This window comes from Homarus americanus, unplaced genomic scaffold (genome assembly GCF_018991925.1).
Source record: "Homarus americanus isolate GMGI-L3 unplaced genomic scaffold, GMGI_Hamer_2.0 scaffold17534, whole genome shotgun sequence".
NCBI classification, from domain to species: domain Eukaryota; kingdom Metazoa; phylum Arthropoda; class Malacostraca; order Decapoda; family Nephropidae; genus Homarus; species Homarus americanus.
The window spans coordinates 1-22,889 of record NW_024721479.1 but is presented as its reverse complement, the minus strand read 5'-3'; the positions used below and the strand labels follow the sequence as shown (position 1 = coordinate 22,889).

Here is a 22,889-nt window from a genome sequence, read left to right as displayed (position 1 = left end):
GTGTCACTTTGACGTCATAACAAGGGAATGTTCCCATTGCCTACAATTTAACCTAAAACAGCTTGTGATTGGTCAGGGAGTGTGGGCCGCCTGTATATAAAGCCTGGTAGACGGACGTGAACACAGAACACTGGCACGCGACGACGCTACAACATCTTCTGTACTGTAGTGTATCTTCAAATATTTTGCTTGTACATTATTTGTTGGCGATTGGGAAGCTATTGTTTAAAATTTCACTTGACAAAAAAAAAGGTAAATTTTATTAGTCTTGATATTACCTAAACTAAACTTTTTAAATAAGTTTCGCGTTAAACCATTCCGCCAGGCTTACATTACATTAATCTTCTTTCTATTTCTAGAACACGCTCCTCAAACGACCATGAACCCTATACGACTTGACGGAGGTAGCTGCAGTGTCACCACAAGAACAATTCGGAGCGTCTACAAAAGTTGTCTTGCTTTTTACCTGTTGCTGGGAAAACTCGATCGCAACAATTCCTTTCCTACTCCAGTTCTACCGCGGTTAGTGGATCCTTCCCACAGCATTACAGTGAGTTTCCTAGTGTTAAACTACAAGAAATTTGTCTCAAAAAAAACTGCTTTCCATTATCTTTGTTATTTCTTCTACCCCATTTGTGGGTCGTGAGCTGTATTGCATTACATTCTGTGCAAGTAAAGTCAAACTTGTACATATTGAATATCCAGTAGCCTATGTGTAACCAATACAGTTTTTCTATTTATGGAATAATCCAAATCCTTTCTTTTACTAAATCAAAACCCAGAGTATAATAAAATCTCGACTACGTCTGCTGTTTGAAAGTTTGCCCATAAATAGTTCTCAAATACTCTAATTAAGGGTGTTAAACGCTTCGGGAAATACAGCTCTACTCATCTTAAATTAGTATTACTTTTTCACAACATAACCCAATAGACAAATGATGACATTAATGTGTGGGTTTTTACTTTCCAATCGTTCAAAGTACACATTCTCGTATCCACAATGGCCCTGTACTATAGTACGATCATCACTGGTTTAAACTAATCTTGGTATTGTCTAATAACACCAGAAGTGGTAAAATACTAAATTCCAAGCAAGACATTTGAAAGTCTAACCTATAAATAAAAATATGAACTTCCATCTATGACCACTGCAATACTAAATATAGACCCAAGTCTTTCAATATTCAGTCGAAATCAAGGTAAAATTAGAGGTCTGGTCATGTAGTGAATTTGGAATCTGTAGTTTGGACAATTCTAAAACGCTTCTTCAATTGGATTTCCGCCGCAATGTATATTAGAGTATTTTAATCTAAAAAGACTGCCTTTTACTTGTTCAACATGGGAAAGGCTTTGAAATTGAGAAAAATTGCATTGAAAAAGCAAAGTGGGTTAAAGATGTAATAACGACGGTTGTGCATGTCAGAGAACCGTGAACAAGGATATTTAGAGCAAGATATAGTTAAGTGGGAAGTACAGAAGGAGAATAAAAGCGAAGGGTGGTTTGTGAGTTAACGTGTAGCTATACCTTCTTTAACGAGTCACCCGTCTGAGGCGTCCGATTTCTCAGGACGTCTGAGTCCTCCGTTTTCTTTCCATCTTAGAGTGCACCCGAGACTTCCTTGTTCCTAAAGCCCCGTCCACACGATCGAGCAGTGCCCGGCGGACTTTGACCCTTTACCGGGCAAAGCTTGTGTGTTGTACACACGGGGGTGATTGGCGTCAGTCACAGTCGGGCGCTAGTAAGTGGTCTGCAGTGGCGGATACGCTACGATCGCAGGAATAATCGCCCTACACTGAAAAGCAAAGATCATATCGTTGTGTACTATAATAATTGCTGCTATGTGCAAATGCAGAAAAAGGGGATGGTGCATTGAGTGGTTAGGTCGGAAAAAAGTATTGAAGTCATGCCACGATTTTACGTGAACGGCAAGATGGACACGAGCGAGACATCACCAATTACATGACAAAGAACTCTAACACCTTTTACAAATTTCGAGCGAAAGTGGAACCATATATAAAAAAAACCAGGATACCAATATGAGGGAGAGTATATCTACAGAGGCTCGTCTAGAGGCAACGCTTGTATATCTTTCAACTGGTATGCACCTACACGTCACGAGGATATCGAAACAAAGTTTGTCTCGCATAATACCTGCAACTTGTCAAGCCATGTATGAAGTACTCGAGGAAGATTACTTGCAGGTGAGATTTGTAGTCCATAAAAATTGATTGAGTTATGATATGCATAAACAGGAAGCTATGGGACGAGAGCGGCAGGAACGAAGAACACACACGAATGTCCTCATTACATAATCTCCTGTCACGCCAATATTGTACATTGCATAAGCTTATTTGGTTATACACTGAGCGGGGAACACGTACGTATAACATTTGTAATACTTATATACCACCAGGCAGGCTGACCATGATTTCGCTCAACGACGGGCACTGCTCGATCGAGTGGACGGGCCTTTAATATAACGACACAGAATTTGAAATTGCAACAGTGGTGGTATATGTTAAGGCAACTTAGATATCTGATTATAGTTGGAACATCCATTAAGTGATGTTGAAAGCTTCAACTGTCTTTGTTGTTAGTAAAACTACACGAGTGGCTTGTCCTTGGGGATAGCCAGATGTTTCCAAGTACTACTGAAATTAGATCATTTTGATGCCCGAACGTCAAATCGAATTTACCAACCGTATTGAAACACTTTTCTCACACACTGTACCGCCAACTCTGACCTGCACACACACTACCCATGGGCAGCCAGCCTCTTTGTGGAGGCCCCCCCCCCCCTCATTATAACTACCCAAGAGGGTGGGGTGGCGAGTGAAACGAGCCTAAACATCTGGGAGTTCCGGGGGGAGCTATAAGCCCCCCCGGGAAAATTTTGAAATTTGAACACTTCTTTGCAGAATTTGGAAGCCATATGCAGTTATATTGAGGAAATTAAAACATTGAGACATTTTTCATTAACTGTATATTTATTGATAGTGTACAAATTCCCCACACACACACACACAAAAGTGAGACATGACTGGAGTCATTCGTGTGGTTTCAAGTCGACCAACCCTGATATGTAGAGAGGCCCTGCTCACGAAAGAGGAACTTAAAAGTAGCCAAAGCTGACATTTTTTTAAACCAAAAGGAGATTCAGAGCCCAGTGACAGTAAACTCCCAGAGGATGACACAGTAGAGGTTCACTTTAGTGATTCGGATGACGAAACGAGGTCAGCTGAGATTAAGTAAATCGCCACCTACAGCAATGCAAGTACCGTAGTGGATACTCTCCTACAAACTGACGAGCCTAGCCGCATTCCAATGAGACGGGATTCGGCGACTCTCTCACGGGGGTGGGGGGGGGTCGCCACCTGCGACGCTGGCATCCGGGTTTACTTCCGGTAGCCGAGTGTATGACCTCTCGGTCTCGCCGTTGAAATTCATTCTACCCTACGTTCCTGAACACGCCGCGTCTCGTCTCCTCTTCCAAGCACCAGACTGTTTTGTATATAATATATTTTATAGAAGAAAACCACCATTAAGAGTTTCCTTTCTCCAACCCATCCCGAGTGCGAGACAACATCGCGTAACCCTACGGTACCACCTGTGACTGAAACTTCGTCCGATTCATCTCAGTTGAATTATAAGAAACATTCTGTGGAACCGGTGTCGAGTGATCCGGCTGACAGTTGATGATAAACCGATTGACTATTTACTAAATCATTCTCTTGATCTAAATTGTGAACAAGGTCACTTCTCAAGAAGTGACAAAGGGAATGGCTTGTGTATTCTCCAAAAACTGGAGATGTATTTTGCGTTCAATGCGTTTAGCGACTGGAAAAACTGCCGGCGTACAGTTGCCGAACGTGAAAGTGGCAGAGAGCATAAAATTTCAGTTGGGGTGTGAGGGCAATTACAGCAAGGCGAATTGATTCCACTTTGGCTTTGCAACTACAATTGGAGAGAAAATACTGCAAAGAACGTCTATTGCGCATAGTTGAAACACTACAAATTTTAACATCGAGAGGTCTTCCTCTCAGAGGTAGTGATGAAAGAATAGGCTCTAGCAACAATGGGAATTACCTTGCAACTCCTGGCCAAATTGGACCCTTTTCTTGCACAGCATCTGGTGCTGTGCAAACACTTCATATCTCTCAAAAACGATTTGTGAGCAAATGGTCAATCAATTATCATAAGTGAAGTGAAACAAGACAAATATTAGTCAGTTAGTGTAGATTCCACACCGGATGTTAGTCATACTGACCAACTTACATTCATAGTTGAGCGATTTTTATAACTTCATAGACATATACATGACCATGGTGCACAGAGCATAGCCTCAACTGTTGTACAGTTAATTACAGAAGTTCGTCTTGAGGGCAGAGTCATGACAATGCTGCCAATATGTCAGGCATTTACACTGCCAGAATAAAGGCTGTCAATCCCCTGGCATATTACGTCCCTTGTGCAGGTCACTCCTTGAACCTTGTAGGAACATCAGTTGCCTTGGGTCTCTTTCAAATTCCGGATTTTTGCAAACCTTATACAACTACTTCTCAACCTCCACATATAGTTGGGATCATCAGCTGCACTACCGGCTGAAGGGATTGTAGCGAAATCCCTTTCAGAAACTGGCTGGAGTGCGAGGGCTGATGCTGTTAAAGCAGTGTTTTTACATTACCTTGAGATAAAGTCAGCACTGGAGAACAAAATATGTTCTGACAGTAGCTTCAAGGTCAAGGCCTCATAAGACGAATGGAAGCATTTGAAACACCACTTCTTGCTGTAAAATAGTATAAAATCTTAACAAGGTTTAATGCAACCAGCTTATCACTTCAAAAAGTTCACCTTCTGTCAGTTGTGAAACTGTATGAGAGCTTGATCATCTTCGTCTCAGAAATGAGACAGGGTCAGTTGGATGAAATAGAAGATCAGGCTAGGGCTTTTGCCGAGCCTGTCTACAACGACAACAAAAAAGAGAAAACATTTCTTGGATGAATCAGTTGGCACTGAAACTCAACTTGATCCAAGGTGGACAATTTCTACACCATATTACGAATGAATTAGAGCACAGAAATAAAGAAGCGGTTTAGCTTAACGGAGTATGACACCATTGGCTGTCAGTACCTATTCCAGTGACCTGGAAGCATCTGTTCTAGATGAGTTTTTGCAATTTAAAGACATTTTCTCTTCTGAATCGGACAAGTCAGTGACAAGCCTTTCCGGATGGTATTTTGACAACTGCCTTTCCAAACATTAGTAGTAGTAGTAGTATCATCTTCGGGGACACCACAGGTGAGTGACTGAAAGGTGGAGACGGCCCCTCGGAAACACGTGGGCTCGACGTCGGTCGCCGAGACAGTCTCAAAGCCGTGGTTTAAAGGTTTAACACCAGAAGCAGTTTTTCTATTTCATTCATTTTATCCACAAATGTTTGGATGATCGTAATAAAAATGATACAACTTTTTCTTTAATTTTAAGATTTTTTTTCTCTATCTACGATCATAAATCACCCATAGCGGGCAGGGCACGAAACATGAAGGAAATTATGGGGTAAAACAACGAAACTTTGATCGTGTGGCAGTAATAAACCATCTCCAAGTGCTTTGTAGGTGAAGAAATAAATTATTTACCATAAATGTTCGGCCAATATTTCTTTCGTGACGTTGCACGTTCGCGTCTCGTCGTAAACCGTAAATTTGTGATTTCGGTCTCCGTATACATTAAAAGTAAACGACGGAGGCTCTCGGCGGGGGGAATATTACGGGACATAATAAAAGAAAAAAGCTGGCCGGAGACAATCTTTTATTCTGACTTTGGTAACACACCTGTATAAAGGCATGACACGAGACAAGACCAAATTGAAAAGTTTTATTCACAACATATTTAATTTAGAGTTGACAATAAATATCTTGTGTTGAAGACTTAATATGATATGTACAGATCTTATCTATCATCCATAGTCTGGCAACAAATTGCTCAACATCGCGCCTTTACATTTTCTGACGACGGAGGTGAAATATGCAAGACGTAACAACTCTTGGCTTAGATAAACAATGTCTCATAAATGAGATACAGGTATATCTAAAAATGAATGGCGCCAAATAACGACGATTTGGCACCGACCGTTACACTAACGACATGCACTATACATCACTTGACAAAACAAACATTGTCACATCATGTGACATTAAGTATGTACAGTACAGTTTACAAAAGTTCATTTACTGTATATGCCAAAGATGGCACTATGGTATATATTTTGGGTGTGGTGCAGTTTGGAGCAATAATTTAAATCAACCATTTCTGTTCCTATAGTACATTAATATTTTGAGGAGGGAGTTGAAATATAGGTTCCACTTCAAAAATCCAAAATGTTTCAGATAACTGAACTTGTTGGCCAACTCAAGGTCATTATTAAAAACCCTAATATTTCATTAAGCACCAAATAAAATACTACATATATGACAACTATAAACTAATATATAATACTGCATGTACAGGTATAACAAACACACTAAACTAAGGAACTCAAAATATAATGTTAATAATAATACAGGCCGTCCCCAACTTACAACAGGGATAAGTTCCTGGACCCATACTTTAGGTTACATAACAAATAAAGTGCTGTTAAACAATGATGAAAATAATGACAGTTTAATTACAACTTTTTGAGGTGAATGTATTGGTATCCCGTTCGTAAGTGCGGGTGACGGCGAGTCGGAGGGTGTAACTCGGGGACCGACTACGAGAAAATGCCCCGGTGATGATATCTTAGCTTAGTGTGCTGAAACGCCATCATCTGGCAGCGCGGTAAATTTTTATAATCAATGCGATCACTTTTGGATGTTCACAGTTTTGGGATAAATGATGTTTGGATTTTTTTAAGTGCAACCTGTATATAACATTACTGTACAGTATATATTTCTGAGCAAGTACAACTCGTGAGGAGCCACAAACGTACTCTTGATGTATGCAAAACCTAATTTTAGATTACAGCATCCCTATATATACAGTATATCCGAAACAAAAATTGAGAATGCCAAAAGAAATTACAATGTTATGAAATACATAGTGGATACTTGTTTAGTACAACTCACTAGCAGCAACAATATTGAAATAAAATATATACTGCACTGCGTAATTCCCTATCATTGCTAAGTGTTGCTTCAATGTGACCTCCAAAGTGTAAATAGTACACAGCCACATTCCATCAACAATTGACAAAAACATGAGCACATTAGAGAGTAAATCACCGCACAGAGCCAGGTCAGCAGAGCTTGACACAGTGATGGAGGCGTGATTAATCAAGGAGTGCCTATTTCTGCTCCTACTGTGAGAAAAACCCAGACAGTTTAACCAGATTTTGGAAATAAAAGTAGAATACAAAATGTGTAATGCAGATTTAGCGGTGACAAAATCATACCTAAAAGCTTGTACTGTGCTGTACCTCATAATAAAACACTCAATATTTTCATGTATCTTTGCATTTATATGTACACCTTTACATTTATCCCCCACAAATACCCTTTTAAAGCAAATTGACAACTTTTTAAGTGGTATCATGATTCTTACTAATTAAAAATTCATCCACTTGAAATGGTAGGGCTAATTATATTGAAGATATTCTTAATATAAATCATTGTACCTCTGACGATACTCTGGAGAAGAGACCGGATGGCAAGAGCAAAGTTCAACTCTCCGGATGACATCTCGGAGATGGTCGGAAGGAGCTGATCGCAAAGACGAACTCCTTCTGTTGACTCGGATAATATGCGAAACACCTGGAATAAGAAAATTTTTTAAAAATAAGCATAATATATTTGTACATGTTCTAGGTATTCGGTTCTAACTACAGGGGCGAACAGAAACACTCGTAGAATTCTATTTTGCTGGTTGGTGTAGGTAGGTCACCACGAGGTCAGGTCTTATATAGCGGAGATAAGCGTGGCTTAATAGTTGACCTCCGTCGTCTAAGGCGGCGCTGGTTGACCTAGACCACGAGGCATACGCTGGGGAATTCGCGGGGTCGGCTACTCTGCGACAAACAGCGTTTGTAGGGGAGGAATCCACTACGATACTCCCCCCTTTCCTCCAGGAGGTGTAGGAGACTTGTTGTCTGCAGGGTTGCATGGCACATGCGAGGCAAAACGGCGGTGCATGCCACATGCGAGACATAACGGCGAGGGCGTGAAAGACCCGGCCGCTAGGGGAGACAACTGTCTCGAGTCTAGACACACGAGATCTGTGGGAGAAAAAGGGTGTGTGGGGGCGATGAATGTTGTGCTTCTGTCGCTGCAGGGGCAGCGTCCTCATGATCACTGGCTGGGATGACTGGGTCAGGGGCGACGTCAGGAGGAGGGTCTATAATAGGAGCAGGGTCTACAACAGCAGGTGGGAGTGCCGGAGGGAAAAAAACAACGGTGTGTGGGGGCGACGAATGCTGTGCTTCCCTCTCGGCAGGTACAGAGTCCTCAGATGCGCCTGCTGGGGTCGATAGGACGTGGTGCTTGGGGCAGGAAGAGGAGCTGGTGTCTGCTTAGAGTAGCAGAGCTGCTCTAGGGTGTCTAACCTGAGGTGTAGAGACAGTACCTGTAGAGCCGATGAGAGCTGCCTCTGTGTGGATAAGCCAGTCTTCCATGTTGCTTGAAGACTGGGAGAGTGATCGGTTTCTCCTCCATCCTGTGTGAGTGCGAATCTCCGGGGTCACCATTTGTGGGGTTATGAGATATTGGTTCACACTCAGGATGGGTTGGAGAAAGGAAACTCACAATGTGCTCTCTGTATACATATTGTATTGGATGTACAGAGCAGCTTGGTGCTGGGAAGTGGCAGGTTGGTTACAAGCGTGATGTAGAGAGATCTGGTTGGTGAGGGTGCTCAGAGGAGGACCAGCTTGTGGCTCGCCATGCTCGCCGACGGAAGCGAGGGCCGCCAGGCAGGAGCGGAGGAGGTGGTGTTGGTTGGTGTAGGTAGAAAGAGGTAGGTCACCACGAGATTAGGTCTTATATAGCGGAGGTAGCCCACTACAATACAACAAGACGGCACTCCCTACTCTATCAACAACCGAGCCCTCAGGCGACATGTAGCAGCTTCCATATGTCGCCAGGCACATTATCTAAGCGTGTGGGACATAACAAATGCATTGCCACATGCTGCTGGCTAGGCTAAATAAGTAGTATATATATAAATGGAATACATAATATACATACAACATACACATATAACCCCCCCCCCTCTATACGCTCATAGCAAAGTCTTGAGCGGACCTTTTCTTTTGGATCCGTTCTGAGCGTCGAGGGACTTGATCACTGGGGAGGACACAGGACTCAACACTGGTGACGGGGTCAGCAGAAGGCGTTGTTACGGGGCGGAGAAAACGGCGGTTACCTCCACCACACGCGACCACTGGGTAACAGCACCTGGTAGTCCCGTGACCTACCGAGACCCATGACTACGCCCACTTTGTCCTAACGTAGGGAGATAAGGTCCTGAACACGGACTTGGGTGCCGACACTCAACTTGGGGAGAGAACGGGCGTGGTAGTATTAGCGGGCGACGACGTCACGAACTCGTTCGGCGGCCGCAATCCTCTGTCTTAACCTGCCACTCCTTGGAGAAGGACTGAGCGTGAGCAGGGATACAAGACCTGGGCAGGGGAGCATCCGGTGTAGCTGGGTTGTTGCGGAGTTCGAAGAGACCCCGGTCGAAGGCCTCGCAGTTGAGGATATTCCCAGAAGTGGCCACTTTGAGGATGAGGTGCTTCAGGGATTTGACAACAGCCTCGGCGTGGCCGTTGGACTGCGGGTAATGGGACGGTGACAACACCTGCCGGACTCCCCGTCGCTCGATGAACGCAGCAAAGTCCCGGCTTGTGAACTGCAGCCCTCCGTCGGTGGAGGTGGGGGAGAGGAGGTGGGAGAGTGCAAGTAGGGGAGTGCAGGTGAGGGAGTGGAGGTGGGAGGAGTGCAAGTACGGGAGTGGAGGTGGGGAGAGTGGAGGTGGGGGAGTGGAGGAGGGCGAGTGGAGGTGGGAGGAGTGCAAGTAGGGAAGTGGAGGTGGGGGAGTGGAGGTGGGGTAGTGGAGGTAGGGGAGTGGAGGTGGGGGAGTGGAGGTGGAGGTGGGGGAGTGGAGGTGGAGGGGGGGGAGTGGAGGTGGGGGAGAGTGGAGGTGGAGGGGAGTGGAGGTGGAGGGGAGTGGAGGTGGGGGGAGTAGAGGTGGGGGGGAGTGGAGGTGGGGAAGTACAGGAGGAGGTGGGGAAGTACAGGTGGAGGGGAGGGACCAAACGGGGTCACGGTACTTCGGACGGGAAGCACCTAATACTCGAAAAGCGTTACGAGGGACAGACCATCTACGTGTCGCATACACTCCCGGGTCCTTCTCGTACGGTATTTTGGTCTCCGTTAATGACGTTTCTTCGTCCGGTTGGGACACGTGATACGCCTCCTTACTGTTGGTATGACCTAGGTGCATCCTCCTACATTTAGTATTCACTTTTATCTTAAGAGCCATTCTTTTGACCTCTCCTGAACCTGACAGTCTGTTTGAGTCCCAATTTCCCTAAAGAACTTAAGTGTTGTCCCAAAATACTGGTACAGAGAAGTTAATATCGTATTGTCCCGGAGTACGATGATAACCACATAGTCATCCCATAATGCTTATTGTCATGATGAAGGTTGTACGACATGGTTGAGAAAATATCACTTATTAAATCAGAAAATATTTGACATCTTCAGGGTTGATTTCATACTGAAGCAAACATAACTAAGGAATAAAGATGCTTTCATTATAGTACAGTAAACTCCCTCTAGCCCGGACTCGCTTAATCTAGATCCTCTTGAAAACCGGCCTGGGGTCCAGCACCGGACACAAGTATCCCCGACCAAAATCCAGATAGCACGGGGGAAAGTTGATGTAATCGGGGGTTCCAACTGTGGTGGCAACTGAAAAATCACACTTCTGATCCACTGATTAATATACAATAATCCACTTAAATAACAAACAACAATTCATCTATGACAATACTCATTGCAGAATCAGTAGCTGTGACGTGTAATATTTTGTTATTTGATCACTAACATAAAATATGATACTATAGGTATACAAACAATTCACTTACTGGAGTTGTCTATTTACTGGAATTTGCATCTAAAAATTAAATTATTTACCTATTATACAGTACAGTACAGCATTGATTTGTGGTAAGATTACTGTCAAAATAACAATATTTTGAAGTTGCACTGAATTCACATAAAATTTCCGACTTTTTCCAGCCTCCGTTAAAATTGTTTGCCATTTCCAGACCAGTAGACACCCTGATCATCCAACAGCTGACTGAGTACAATTTAATCAATGCATCACAACATGATTTCATGGATAGAATATTCTGCTGACAAACTTAAGTCATTTTCATTGAATTTTTAACAGACCACATGGACCAAGGTCTACCAGTGGATGTGTTGTACGGTCAGTCAAAAGGAACGAGTTTCTGACTCGACTTACCCCGACTGTCTGTCGTTTGATGCGGGTGTGCGGTTTCATTTTATTTGGGGTTGAACAAACTTTTTGACCATGGATGTATGTGGATTTCTCTAGGGCACTTGATAAAGTCTCACATCCACTACAAGCTGGCCAAGTTCTCATGTTGAACAAATATAAGGAAATACTACTTTACACAGACTGGTAGACCTATGGAACAGTCTGCCAGCACAAGCTGTGGAATCAAGAACAGTACTGGACTACAAAAGAAACCTTGACAAAATTATCAAGAACAATGCAGGGATCTTACATAACCCACTGGTCTCCATCCCTTGGCATAGCCACCTCTATTGGGTGGCCATTAGATAAATAAGGTAAAAACAGTCTCAAAGGAATACACGTGTAAAAAAACACAAGTGTTACCGCCACAGTAAGATAAACTAGAAGAGACAGAAAGAGGGATAAACTAGGCGGGAGAGAACGGATATAGTGTTGACGACGAATTAGCCGAGGTGCTTCAATACGAAACGGATGGCCCTCGCCTCCGGGCTGCGATTGCCCTCGAGGGTAGTCCACCGATTTCTACGGGACAGACGACACGTCGGTTCGGACCACTAGACCCTAAGACGCGAGCGATCGTGAAGTATTAGAATCTGCCAAGAAACTCTAAATAACTTTAATAAGTATATTTATGTACTGTAATTTGATCTGATTAAACAAATTGTCTCCTGATGTATCAACAGTTATTATTCATACTATGTATCCCGAGATAACAGCATTTGTTATATGAGAATTGTTCTTTGACAGGTTTTGACCGAATTATGTGGTACCTGTCAACGTCGAGGGTTTATTTCTCCAGCGTCAAACCAATAACGCTCCTATGAGCGTTAACAGCAAGTACTGTACTGTATTAGAATAGGCTTATACACCTAACGAGAACATGTGAAATAACAGTTACTCACCTCCCACAGGTCAGCTGTGTTTCATCAGTTGTCATTGGTGCCGTCATAATATATGGGTCTGGACAGTGTGTACAGTTGAGTCATACCGAGATGTGTTGCTGGTCCTTCAAGCTTCCTGGAAATGTAACCAATAACTATATAACACACAACACTGTAAAACATTATAATGAGTAAAGGTGAAGGAGACCGTTAGCACCAGAACAAAAAAAAACTCATGGAATTGAACCAAAATTTTTGGAGATACTATTTGCATGATATTGAACACAAAAAATGGAAACAAAAATGAACAGGACCCAACACAACCTAACCTTACCAAAGAAACTTATTTAACCTAATCTAATTTCAGTCGGGGGTTCTGCATATTATGCAAAAAATAAAAAAATTAAATAAATAAAAATAAATAAATAAATAAACTTTCTTTGATGGAAGCAACTTCCGGGGACGAGATATTTGCCGGTGTCCAAACGACTTTCTCAAACAGAAAAATCCCTTGTCCTCGGATTTCTTTTTTTCGGTTACCGGGAAAAGTTTCCCAGAGACTAAACAACACAGACAGACACTAGCCCACATCCCAGAATGTTTCTGGGTGCTGGGGAAAGATTTCCGGGAGTCTAAACTACCGGAGTCCGTATAAGCAGTTCTAATTATGTTAGAAATTCCATTTCTTTACTAGAATAATCCCGAATTGTTGATCTAAAAGCTTAGTTAAATAAATATAATTAAAAAACTACAAATCTTTGATACGGTGTTACAACGACGACGGGTATTTCCCAGTCACACTGAGCTGTGGGGGTTAGTGGGTCTCCTGTTACTGAACAGACATGATGCAATGTCAGGTGGAGGTAGGGTGGACGATGAGTGGTCTCAAAATACTGACCTTCTGATGCAATGTCAAGTCACCCACAGTTGGGTCTCATGACCTGACAATGTCTTGAATAAACACATAAGCTAAGGTGCTCCAGTGTTTCCCACTTACTGAATGTATAGTACAGTACTGTATAAGACATCACCAATTCCCAACAAGTGGACAGGGCTTTGAAGTAGATGGAGAATGTGGGGTAAGATACTAAAAATAACACTAAACAAACCTTTGAAAACCTGACCTAACCTTCCTTAATCTATAGAAAGGTTAAAAATCACTTTCAAGTTCATAGATCCCCTCCCCACCTGAACACGGAAAACTTCAACACATTAAACAACAACAATAAGGTGCTGTACGTGCTTTATAGTTTTAGGATTTTTATAGGTTAGGTCAGGTCAGGTCAGGTTTTCAAAGGTTCGCGTTTTGTTCTTTTTAGTATTTTACTCCACATTTTCCCTCTTTCAAACCCTTCTCCACTTTGAGCAACTACCGTAATATTATTGGTACTTTTATCGGCTAAAATACTCGAAAAATATAATACTGTACTCGCAATACATTGTCAATCCAAACTGTTATACAACCGAAAACAGATCCACCAATCCCGCCACATGCCCAGTCGGGCCCTCGGCAATCCTCGCCGCCACCTCCAGCTCATGCACAGGTACACCAAGTTGGTTCTATGGAAACAATCACTCTCCGTCTGGATCGCCACTCCAAGCAAATCAACCTTCTCTCAGCCCAACTCGACTTGTTTGTGAAAACAATTGCGACATTGCAGAAGCAACAACAACTCATTCTGGACACCCTGACCCAACAGGGGCGCACTTTGCAAGCCCTGATAACCCGCCTCCTTCCATCTCCCGAGATGGAGGATCCATCCCTCGCTCTCCCACTCCTCCCTCTCCATTTCTCTCAACAGAATTTGGTACCTCCTCTGGAGCCCTATCTAGCCCCTCCGACTCATCTCACACCGGAGGCCGTTCCCTCCTCTTCTTACAATGGAACATCCAGGGACTTAGACCTCGCCCAGTTTGTGCTCTCCCATCAAGAAGATGTTGCTCTACTTCAGGAAACCATCACAGACGATGTTACTCCACTCCGCCTCTCTGGCTATTCTGTTTACACCCTGCCTCGGTACCGTGGGCAGGCTCGTGGCCTCCTCACCCTTGTGCGTAACACCATTCCATCTGTTCGTCTCCCTTCACCTGACTCACATGGACCCCCGTCTGAATTACTTTCTGTCTCCCTTACTCTTGGTGACCTGACCCTTCGTGAAGTCAATGTTCATTTCAAGAGTGATTCTCTGGACCCCCAGGTTCTTCACGACCTCCATGATGGGGTTCCCACTATTGTTCTTGGCGACTTTAATGCCCGCCATCCCACTCTTACTCCGGATCATCCCACTCCATGTACCCTTAATGGATCACATCTCTCACAGTTTCTTAATGGGGATGATGATGTTCGCTTTCTTTGTCCTGACGATCCTACTCGCCTCCCCCATAGTTTCCTTGATGTTGGCTTACTATTGAACGGTCATACCTCCTTTCATCCTACCGTCTGTACCGAGCCTGCTCTGTATAGTGACCATCTTGCCGTTACTACCCATCTCAGGCTCTCCTTCTCTGCCCCGACATCAACTCCTTATCGATCCCCTCGCCTTCGTCTCACACAAGATGCTGTTCCTTCCTTTACCCAATACCTTTCTACCTGGGCGGATTCCTATGTTGTCCCTTGACTCTTACAGCGCTGATTTTGTTGATGCCGTGTATGACTCTGTCAATCGCGCTACCCCTCCACGCCCTCCCCGTCACCCAAGAAGTGCCACCAACTACTGGTATCGTATCCCTGCCATGAGACATCTCCGGCAGGTAACCCGTGATCTCCACTCTGCCATACGGAGGTCTCGGTCTCCAGAGGACTGGGAAGACTTCAAAAATTGGTGCTCCTTTGCAACTCAGGAGCGCCGTCGGATACGTGAGGCGGACTGGCTATCCTTCACGGGATCTCTATCGTTCCAGTCGTCACCCTCTTATGTATGGAATCGGATTAATACTGTACGGGGTACTCGACGGAGGCCTCCCTTGCCTGCTCTTTAATGGAGGACTGGGCACGAGCTTCCTCCCCTGAGGCACTTCCAGATCCAATGCAGGAGGCAGTGCAGGCCCGCATCGATGCGTCTGAGCCTGTTGTTCGTGCTGCTCTTACCTCCCCTGCCCTCACTGATCATCCCATCACACAGTTCGAGCTTGACAGTGCTCGTCGCTCTAGAAAAGACACCTCTCCTGGGGATGATCAGATAACCTACTCCGTCCTCAACGCCTGTACTAATATTCCTAACGGCCCCTTGCTTGCTCTCTACAATATATCTTATGAACATGGGGTTCTCCCGTCCAACTGGAAAAAGTCACTATTATCCCCATCCCTAAGCCGGGAGATCCTGGGAAATATCGACCCATTAGTCTTACCTCCTGTGTTTGCAAGATGATGGAGAGGGTACTCCATCGTCGCCTTCTTCACACCATAGGCGGCTTCCACAACTCCCTCAATGGTTTCATTCAACATCGCAGCACAGCACACTCCATTGCTTCCTTTTATTGCAATCAGACTGCCCGCGTCTCCGTCTTCCTTGATATCAAGGGAGCCTTTGATACGGCTCAGCCTGCCCTCATTTTAGCTGAACTTGCACGGTTAGGGGTTAAAGGGAGACTTCTACAATGGATCGCCTCTTACCTCACTGGACGTCAGGCCCGGGTTCGCGTTGAAGGCTCTATGTCTCCTGTTCAAGAAATGAACCTCGGCACCCCTCAAGGTGGAGTCCTGAGTCCCACCTTGTTTAACACTCTCGCAATCCATTGCATCACTCCCGTGGCCGACAGAAGTTGTCCACTCAGGATATGCCGACGATGTCCTCCTCCAAGCCCCTGACTACCTCAGCATGCAGGAAGCCCTTGATCTGGTCTCCAGAGAGTGTGATTCACTTGGTTTCCTTCTTTCAACTGCGAAAACAAAAGCCATGTGGCACGGTCGTGTTGTACCTCCACCCCTTTTCTTATCAGGAACGCCCTTGGACTGGGTTAATGAGACAAAATACCTGGGTGTGTATGTAACTCGCACACGTTGTCAGATCCCTGAAGTCCGCTATCTTCGAGACATAGGTTTTCGGCGTCTCGCTCCCCTCTCTACCATGTGCAGGGGTTCCCTTGGTGCCAGCATCCCTGTACTTCTCACCATGTACAAGTCTTTTGTCCGTTCCTGTGTCGACTACGCCGCCCCTGCCCTCGTCAACATTAGTCGGACTGCTGTCAACCGTCTCGAAGTTATCCAGAGGAAAGCTGCTCGTATCATCCTTGGGGCTCCTCAGTGGACACGCTCTACTTCTCTATATAACGAACTTGGTCTTTCCCCCTTACAGGATCGTGTCCAGGAGTTTTACCTAAAAACTGCCGTCTCCATTCTACGGGATCCTAGGGGCAACTATGTCCAAACCAACTTGACTACTGCTGTTCGAGACCGACCTCCATCTAGAAGACAGTGGCGAGGGTCACTCATCCGAGCCCTTCAGGAACATGACCTCCTGCCTGATATTGTTGTCACCCCTGCTGTTGGTTCGTCTCCTTCTCCCTGGCTGGATTTTCAACCTGAAGTGATTGCCCTCGGTGGACCGCTCCCGAAATCCCAGGTGAACCCTGTTATTCTCTGCAAATACCACCTCTCCAGGATCGCTCACTGGTCCCCAGGTAGGGTCGTCCTCTACACTGATGGTTCTGTTGACCCCGCTACAGGTAGGGCCGGGGCTGGTGTCTACATCTCCCGTCCTCATGCCCCTGAGCCTATCAAACTGTCTCTCAGAGTTTCTGACGGGGCATCCTCCACTCAGGCTGAACTAATAGCCCTCCTTGCTGCCCTTCTCGCTGAGGAAGAAGCAGATGGTTTCTGCCCCTTGCTTGTCTGCTGCGATTCCAGGTCTGCTCTCGATGGGATCGCATTTGGATCTGGGGAAAATAAGGACCTCATCCTCCGAATACGAGGGTTAACATCCACACTTCAGGATGAAGGCCGTCCTGTGACATTCCTATGGATACCTAGTCATGTCGGTATCTTGGGGAATGAGGCAGCAGATGACCTTGCCAAGACTGGCTGCAACAAGGCCACACCTGACTACGTTGTTCCTCGAACACTCTTACAGATTAGGACCCAAATCCGCCGCAAACAGAGAGAAGCTCGGGAAGCAGCCATCCCCCTGGACTCCCCGCCCACATGGTACGATGTCCTCCGTAAACTTCCTGACTTCTCGTACGTCTACGGGAAAGGGTCGCGGAAGGGGGACGTGATTGCTGCCCGTATCATCATTGGGTATGACTTTGCTTGGGAGATTGGTATCCCCACATCCCCTGAGCAACGCTCTTGTGCGTTATGCAGAAGACCCGACAGCCGCACCCTTATTCACTACCTCCTAAGATGTCCCCACACACAACGCTTCCGTGACGCCTGCTGGACCACCACTCCACGACCCCCTGACGGAGACACGATGATCCTCCCAATACTGGCCAGATATTTTGTAAATAATATTAATTATGTGTTAAAGGAACATCCTTCCTTCCTTAGGCTTTAGTAAGCCCCTTTATAATATTTATACTGTATATACTTTTCACACTTGCCAGATGATTCTGGTGTCATTGTACAGGGGTACCTAGTGACAGCACTAGGATCCCGCTTCCTCTATCAAGGAATAAACAATTGAAATTGAAATTGAATTGATCCACCAATCACCTTTACATACAGCCTTCCATCACCAAGTATCGACAGGTAAAATTGCGAGCACGAGAACCAGGGTGGGGATCGCTGCATCTTCGGCCGACTGTACATTCAAAACCTACGACTTTAAGCCGCTTATTAGTCATACAATTTCTTTTTAAACTAATTATCATTTTATAGTCGACACTCGTAATTAGAGCAAATGTGCTAAAAAATTATTTAAAACTTAACCACTTACTGTATTGCAAAAAAATAATGCGTTGGCAATCTAGTCTTCAATATACGACTAATTTTGATTTTAACCCCAGGGGAATTATTTGTCATCTTGCCACCGCCGATAGTTTTTTTTTTTTTTTTAACGATAAAAATTCATACTACGCTCCCTTCCTGCAAGTCACAAAAATTATACGTGCTCACAATATCAACCCCCCCCTCCCAACTACTGTCACGCGACCATTCCATTGATTCTATAACTGCTATCATGCCATTATCCACACTCCCCTCGTTTCACGCTAATAAACCACGTTCTAACGCTTCCCTCACAATACGTACTGCACATCAACTAAAATATGTATTAACTAATCAATTATTATTGAAAAAGTACTTGTAATCGAGACAACACCATGTTTTGTATTCAACACTAAATTAAAAATATACTCTACAACAAGTACCACTCAACTCATGGCTCACCCATGTCAATATGGTTATTCATGTCAAATCCCTATCTTTTCCTCGCTAAGTAAACTCTCGACATCCATTATCACTTACCTGCTGCTGCTGCTGCAGTCTTTACTCCTCTTATATCTCCGGTCGCTGTCGGGAGAGTTATCTTCTTCGCCACTTTCTCTCTGATTTATGGCAACACTATATCCAATCTTAAAAACACAAACCAATATTGTTTACTACTTTACACACTGCATCTTTGATTCTTCTCAATGATTTTCAATATCCCACCACAACCATGTACACGCATAAATACATTTTTCTCAAATATTATAATATACACTGATTTCAAGTTAGTATCCAGACAACTTTAGCTCGAGTCAGGCCGAGAGAATATTTCAATCTCCAAGTTGTTACATCTAATTACATAATCTTCATGCTCTCGTGAATTCACTATCCGTCACGAAATGTCAACACAATCCACTTAAAATTTTCGAATCACTTAGCACGATACAAACTCACATTAATTTTATTTCAAGTAAACTACCGTTTTCACCACAATATTATGAACACATTCAAAATCTCGCTAGTTAACCACGCTTCTTAAATAGGTTTCACAGGCCTCAAGTCAAATACATCTATGAATTGTACGACTTGTGTTAAAGACCTCAGAAAAACGTTTAAGAAAACCGTTCAAGTGCAGGAAACTAACAGCCGAACGAACAAATGTCTTGGCACAACTTTATATACAATTTTCTTTTCTTCTTCACAAACTGCATCTTCTAATGTAGCTATACACGAATTCTACCACCAGACACAAGGATCTGATTGTAACTGATGCATCCTTGCCGGTTCAACCTTTAAATACCCCACCTTGCCGCCGACTCGCTGCCGAACCGTCAAATTATTTGCTCTCTGCTCACCGAACCCGCTCATTCGAATAACTTCAAATTTTCAGCATTTTGTTCTTCACCTTGGCGTCATAGTACAAGGATACATTGAAAACTCTGGTGTCATCTTCAACATTATTCAAACAAAGTCCATTTCATGAAATATAGCCAAAGTTTCCCAGCTCAAAACTGCCAGATTCGTGCTTTCCGGGACCCCGAACTTCTTCTCCGGTAAACACCGTCACAACCAAACGAGGGAATTATCCGAGATAAACTGCTCTTGGGTATTTACACCATAGACATAAGTGGATCACAGAATTTGTGAAAAGCTAACGAACCAAAAAGTTATGATAGCAACTCACAGCCTACGGTGGCAGTATCGTAGTCAATAAAGTTTTCTTCCAAGATGGAAATAACAAGATACCCTACAGTCAGTCACTCACATCTCCATTCCTTGGTGAGAACTATCAACGGTGAATTTAATAAAGTCACGACCCGAGTAATGTTTTCCCATTACCGTCAAATACTTTAGGTACAGTATATATTTATAACTTAATTATAACAATGTAAAACAAAAACATCGTGGTAACATTCTATACTGTGCCATTTTACGTGTACTAATCCACATGCTACTAAATGTTATATAATAATTCCTTGACATAAATGTACGCTATATTATCAGGTACCACCGGACGGAATACCCCCTCGTGTTCTGAGGGAGTGTGCTGACTGCTGAAGCCCTGGCCCCTGTGCTCGCCTCTTTCGCCTTTGCCTCAAAACGAAAACTTTTCCTTCTTCTTGGAAGCATGCCTTGGTTCAGCCCATCCCGAAGAAGAGTGACCATTCTAATCCCTCTAACTATCGCCCCATTGCCCTAACTTCATCCCTCTCTAAGATTTTCGAAACTATCTTGAACTCCCATTTTCTCCGTCACCTTGAACGCCTTTCTCTTTTGTCGGATCACCAGTATGGCTTTCGCCAGGCAAGATCTACTGGTGATCTGCTCTCCTATTGCACCCATCTTTGGTCAACCTCTCTTAGGGATTATGGGGAAACTTTTGCCGTGGCTCTCGACATCTCCAAAGCATTTGACAGGGTATGGCACAAGTCTTTGCTATCTAAACTTCCCTCTTTTGGTTTCTCTCCCCCACTTTGTTCTCTCATCTCTAGCTTCCTTGAGAATCGATCCATGGCAGTTGTTGTCGAGGGATCGCTCTTTCTCTACCAATAGTGGCGTCCCACAGGGTTCTGTTCTTTCACCAACTCTCTTTCTTCTTTTTATCAATGATTTACTTCACACTACAACTAATTCTATCCATTCTTTCGCCGATGATTCTACTCTTCACTCTTCCTCACATTTTCCCCTTCCTCCTAACTCTCAAACTAGATCTGTTTCTAGAACTGATATCATTACTTCTATCAACGCGGATCTGTGCAGCATCTCTGAATGGGGAGATACAAACTTGGTTAAGTTCAATAGTAACAAAACTCAATATTTACCAATTACACTTTGTACTATAGGGACAGAAATGGTTGATTTAAACTATTGCTCCAAACTGCACCACACCCAAAATATATACCATAGTGCCATCTTTGGCATATACAGTAAATGAACTTTTGTAAACTGTACTGTACATACATGATGTGACAATGTTTGTTTTGTCAAGTGATGTATAGTGCATGTCATTAGTGTAACGGTCGGTGCCAAATCGTCGTTATTTGGCGCCATTCATTTTTAGATATACCTGTATCTCATTTATGAGACATTGTTTATCTAAGCCAAGAGTTGTTACGTCTTGCATATTTCACCTCCGTCGTCAGAAAATGTAACGGCGCGATGTTGAGCAATTTGTTGCCAGACTATGGATGATAGATAAGATCTGTCCATATCATATTAAGTCTTCAACACAAGATATTTATTGTCAACTCTAAATTAAATATGTTGTGAATAAAACTTTTCAATTTGGTCTTGTCTCGTGTCATGCCTTTATACAGGTGTGTTACCAAAGTCAGAATAAAAGATTGTCTCCGGCCAGCTTTTTTCTTTTATTATGTCCAGCAATACCATGAAGTGCCAGTGCCCTTATCCACTGATATACAGATTGACCAAAAACATGGTGACTGCACTATGGGGGCGAACTAAAGTAAGACCCCCCCTTACATGAACATAATAAGCAGGTAGTTGAGTTTTGAGATTTGCCTCGAAAAATCAAATTTTGTAAAAATAATATTAACAGTAGCTAGAGAAGACGATGATGACGAAGATGATTTCCAAGACATAGATACAATTTCAGAAAACTAAACGACAGTAGAGAGGGAACTGCCAACATTTTAACTAGAGGTGGAGGAGCCAGAACAATCACAATGGTCCTCCAAAATACAGGTACAATAGATATTACGGAGCAACGTTACAGATTAAGTGGTCTCCCAAATACAGGAACTACAGGAAAGTCTGGATAAGGTTCCAAGATCATTGGTCTCCCAAGAAGATAAATAACTGGATGACATGACAACCCAGCAGCCACACGTAGCGTCAACAAGCAGTAGTGATGATAAGCCTGAAGAGCCAAGTGAAAAGATACTGTGGTTAAAGTGTTTTTTATTTATTTGTGGTGTGGTAGTAACGGGTTGTGTTATATACTAATTGTGGGATAAGATCTGATGATCGATTGCGATAATTACACCCCTGGGGAAGCAACAATTAAGTCTGGGATTAGCACAAGTAAAGAAATAAGCCCTGGCTTCTCTTGCCTTACACATCCAGTATATAGTGTACATCCAAAGTGCATTTCTACACCCAAGTCTAAACAATAATGTGTACTGAACAACTTCCCTTGTTCATGCTCATCTTTCCCTCTTCTGTTGTTCTGTCAGTGAATATATTACTTTCATTGATCTCTCACTTAAAATATTATTCCCTCACCTGACACAACCTCTCCCGGATATCTGAAGAAAAAAATATCTCTGCCTTTCTATGCCTTTCGGTAGTGTGCATACAAGACCGATGCATATAATTCACAATTCAACACACACATACAGATTGATATTCTGAATTATGTGACACAATCGTCTTCATAAGCGAGTATTGTCCTTCTACTCTCACACACACACAGGTTGGATCAACAGCATGGAAATCCTTCATGAGTCAAGCGTGTACAAGGATTCCAGGCAGCCTACAAGACCTAAAGACTCTGGTTGTGAGGCATCCTCTTGGTCGTCTGGTTTCAGCTTACAAGTAAGTTGGTGAAACCTTGGTAATAAGAGTTAGCTTGTCT

At 43.7% G+C, this 22,889-nt stretch overlaps 1 long non-coding RNA gene across 1 annotated transcript; it reads right to left on the bottom strand.

Annotated features, from left to right (window-relative positions):
* Positions 1–5,794: 5,794 nt before the first annotated feature.
* LOC121861730 lies at positions 5,795–12,650 on the bottom strand. Its single transcript, XR_006088069.1, has 2 exons — positions 12,445–12,650; positions 5,795–7,788 (listed from the first exon to the last, which is right to left on the bottom strand). It is a non-coding gene; the product is annotated as an uncharacterized LOC121861730 (long non-coding RNA).
* Positions 12,651–22,889: the final 10,239 nt, after the last annotated feature.